We start from the raw sequence: 4,463 nt of genomic DNA on the forward strand, positions 1-4,463 counted from the left end.
GGGAAATTGTCATTGTTTCACCCTAACGTATCCTTGCTAATGCAGCTGAGTCTAAATTCAAACAGGAAGAGACGTAGCATACATGACTTAGACTGCAGCCAGATAGGAGATCCACAGTTTTGGGGTACATTCAAACAAGTGGTAGTTTCAACTATCTTGCCAGGAGGATCTGCCAATAAAGCTATGAATTTAGCAAAGCAATTAGGGTGCTGGGCAAAGGATGAGCTAAACAAGACATCACAAATTCTAGACATGCTAACCGCAGATGTGCAGAGTGTTAACCATGCTGTTTTGCAGAATAAAGCTGCTGTAGATTTTTTGCTCTTAGCACAAGGGCATGGATGTGAAGAGTTTGAGGGAATGTGTTGCATGAATTTGTCTGATCATTCGGTGTCCATTCCCACTAAGATAAAAGAACTGCAACAGGGACTTCACAGTCTCAAGGAAGAAGAAGGATTAGGAATTGGTGAATGGCTTAAAAGCTTAGGACTTGGGCCATGGCTGAGGAACATTGTGATCTATGCCATAGGACTACTGGGTGTAATTTTACTGTTTTTGCTTATTTTGCCTTGTATCTTTAACTGTATTCAAAACATGGTCAGCCGTACAATAGCAAAAACCTGGCACACTAGTCTTCTTGCTCAAGAAGAAAACGGGGGAAATGTGGAGGATATTATTAATAACCAATCTAGCCTTCTCCTCTGTCGCTCACATATGCCGAGACGTACAATTCGGCTGACTCATCCGCAACCTCCACACAAACGGAGCCTCCTTCTTCTTCATCTGCATCTACCTACGCATCGGCCGAGGACTCTACTACAGCTTATACCTGTGGAGAATATTATTAATAGTTGGTTAGCTGAGAAAGGCCATGCTGACATAATGCCGCTGGTTAAGCTGAGAGAGGGAAGTCAGCAGTCAGTAAGCTGAAAGGAGAAGTCAGCAGTCGGTGACCAATGACAGGCAAGGAAAGACTGCCCTTGCTGCAACATGAGGATAGGGAAGAGAGATTCTTCCTGAGAATATGTAGAAAGTATCAAAAGTATGACCATAAGAATGCAGAAGTAGGCGTAGTTGCTGATATGTAACTAACCAATCCTGAGCTCAACTTTTGCAATATGTATGAAGCTCATTATGAACTGTATTTACCCTGCTGTACTAATCAATAAAATCGGGCCTGTGATGATCTAATTGATGTCCTGGTCTCCTTCCGTCGACACATACCTAAACAAAGAAACCTGAAACATTGGAGTCATCCTCCTCCTAACCCTCATAGCAACTGCTTTTGTAGGATATGTCCTACCGTGAGGCCAAATATCATTCTTAGGAGCTGCAGTAATCACAAACCTATTCTCTGCCATCCCTTACATCGGGCAAACACTAGTCAAGTGAGCCTGAGGCGGGTTCTCTGTTGACAACCCTGCACTGACCCGATTCTTTCTCTCCACTTCCTCCTTGCCTTCGTCATCGTAGGCCTTACTCTTGTCCATCTCACCTTCCTCCACAAAACAGGCTCAAACAACCTGCTAGGCATTCCCTCAGACTGTGACAAGATCCCCTTCCACCCATACTACACCATCAAAGACATCCTAGGATTCGTACTAATGCTCTCCCTACTTGTCTCACTAGCCCTATTCTCCCTCAGCCTCCTAGGTGACCCAGAAAACTTCACCCCAGCCAACCCACTAGTCACCCCTCCTCACATCAAACCCGAGTGATCTTTCCTATTTGCTTACGCCATCCTCCGATCCATCCCAAACAAACTAGGAGGCGTAGTAGCTCTAGCTGCCTCAATCCTCATCCTGTTCCTCACCCCACTACTACATACATCAAAACTATGATCAATACCCTTCCGTCCCCTATCACAAACCCTATTCTGAACCCTAGTCGCCAATGTCCTCATCCTAACCTGAGTAGGCAGCCAGCCAGTAGAACACCCCTTCATCATCAACGGCCAACTAGCCTCATTCACATACTTCACAATCATTCTAGTTCTGTTCCCCCTTGCGGCCGCCCTAGAAAACAAGCTACTTAAACTTTAATTAACTCTAATAGTTTATAAAAACATTGGTCTTGTAAGCCAAAGATTGAAGACTAAACCCCTTCTTTAGAGTTACCCCACCACCCACCTCAGGAAGAAAGGACTCAAACCCTCTGCTCCAATTCCCAAACCTGGCATTTTTCACTAAACTACTTCCTGACCCTACTGCTAAAGAGCTCGAATCACCCCCCGAGACAACCCCTGCACAAGCTCCAACATCCTAAACAAAGTCAACAACAACCTTCACCCCCCAATCAAAAGCAATCCCACCCCCTCTGAATACAACACAGCTACCCCACTGAAATCCAACCGGACCGACAACAAATCCCCACTATTCACCATCCCCTCGTCCATCAACAACCCCAACACACCCCCTATAACAAGCTCCACCATGACAACCAACCCCATCCCAAAACCATAACCAACAACACCCCAGCAACCCCAAGCCTCCGGATAAGGATCCGCTGCCAGCGACACTGAATACACAAACACTACCAACATTCCCCCTAAATAAACCATAACAAGTACCAAAGAAACAAAAGGGACCCCCAAACTCACTAGTCATCTGCACCTTGCAACCGCTGCTACGACCAGCCCCAACACCCCATAGTAAGGAGACAGGTTAATGCAACCGCCAACCCCCCTAGAACAAAACTCAGCCCGAAAAACAGAACAGATTCTATCATAAATTCCCACTTGGCCTCTCTCTGAGATTTACGGCCTGAAAAGCAGTCGTTACAAAATTTAACTATAAGAACACCTAAATACGTCCTTCATTCCCTCCCCCATCCCCTTACCCCCCCCCCCCCCCCCTTCCCCCCCTACCCAGCACGTTTTCTTCTTGCTTTCAGGGTATGTATAATAATGCATCGCACTCTCTGCCCCATCAGACAGTTCATGAAATGTAGGATAATCCACATTACACGTCAAGCTCTTCCACCAAAAACCCAAACGGATGGTATTCGTCCAGCCTACCTACCAGGCACATTATTGCTTCAGGTACCATACAACCCAAGTATTTCTACCCAAGTCCAAGCCGCAAGTGTCACCCAAAGACCCAGGATCTTACCTAATGTACGCAACACCCAACCTAGAGAACGAGGAATGTCCCAGTACACCTTTGAATTCCCCTAGTCTACAGGATTCGCCCACCTCCTAGGTAATATTCTCAGCCAAAAGCCTTCAAGCACTCCCAAGCCAGACATGGTTATCTTTTGATCGCATTTCTCACGAGAACTGAGCTATCAACATCATATGTGCTTTAGTTTATTGCCGTCAAGCACATACCTCTCCTATACTTGCTCTTTTGCGCTATTGGTTGTAACTTCAGGATCATAACTTGCTTCATTCCTTCCTCCTTGCCCTTCACAGATACAAGTGGTCAGTTGAATACTCCTCCCTAACTTCATTACCTCGGCATCCCGACCTCTTGCACTTGTTTTCTTTTAGCGTCTCTTCAATAAGCCCCTCAAGTGCAGAGCAGGTGTTATCTTCCTCTTGACATGTCCATGACATGACCGCCAAGCATATGAATCCCCTAACACCCAGAATGTCATGATCTAACGGATAAGGTTGTCGCAAACTTGGCACTGATGCACTTTGACCCCATTCATGGAGGGCGCGCTACCTACCTCTAGACAACAGATAGTGTAATGGTTGCCAGACATAGTAATTATTTTATCATTCACTAGGAATTAACATTTAAATTCCGTTTTATGCATCTGTTTTTTTATCTAGACTTTTTTTTTTCAAATAACTAAGCCACATATCCCTACATTGTCCAAACTACTTACCATCAATACACTTTCAATTAACTTTCCTCTATATTCCCTACTGTCAAAAATAATAACCAGCCACCATCAACACTCCCCTAACCACCCCCAAACAAACATAATATTAATCCCAAAGCTAGCCCCTCTCCAAAAACCGAAACAAACCACAAGTCATGATGACAAACCATCAACCAGCTACCCACCAAATTTCACGTCCTTGTAGCTTATAGAAAGCATGACACTGAAGATGTCAAGATGGCTGCCACACGCACCCAAGGACAAAAGACTTAGTCCTAACCTTACTGTTAGTTTTTGCTAGGTATATACATGCAAGTATCCGCGCTCCAGTGTAGATGCCCTGAACACCTCAATCAGGGAGATAGGAGCGGGCATCAGGCTCACCACAACCGTAGCCCAAGATACCTTGCAATTGCCTCACCCCCACGGGTAATCAGCAGTAGTTAATATTATGCAATGAGTGTAAACTTGACTTAGCCATAGCATATCCAGGGTTGGTAAATCCTGGGCCAGCCACCGCAGTCATACAGGAGACCCAAATTAACTTTATAACGGCATAAAGAGTGGTCACATGCTATCCAAGTAGCAAAGGTTAAAAAGCAACTGAGTTGTCACAAGCCCAAGATGCCAAA

At 45.2% G+C, this 4,463-nt stretch overlaps 1 pseudogene; it reads left to right on the forward strand.

Moving 5' to 3' along the window:
• The first annotated feature begins 661 nt into the window (after positions 1 to 661).
• LOC131569180 (cytochrome b-like) lies at positions 662 to 1,718 on the forward strand (annotated as a pseudogene).
• The last annotated feature ends 2,745 nt before the right edge of the window (positions 1,719 to 4,463 follow it).

Source organism: Ammospiza caudacuta, chromosome 29 (assembly GCF_027887145.1).
Source record: "Ammospiza caudacuta isolate bAmmCau1 chromosome 29, bAmmCau1.pri, whole genome shotgun sequence".
In the NCBI taxonomy this organism is placed as follows: Eukaryota; Metazoa; Chordata; class Aves; order Passeriformes; family Passerellidae; genus Ammospiza; species Ammospiza caudacuta.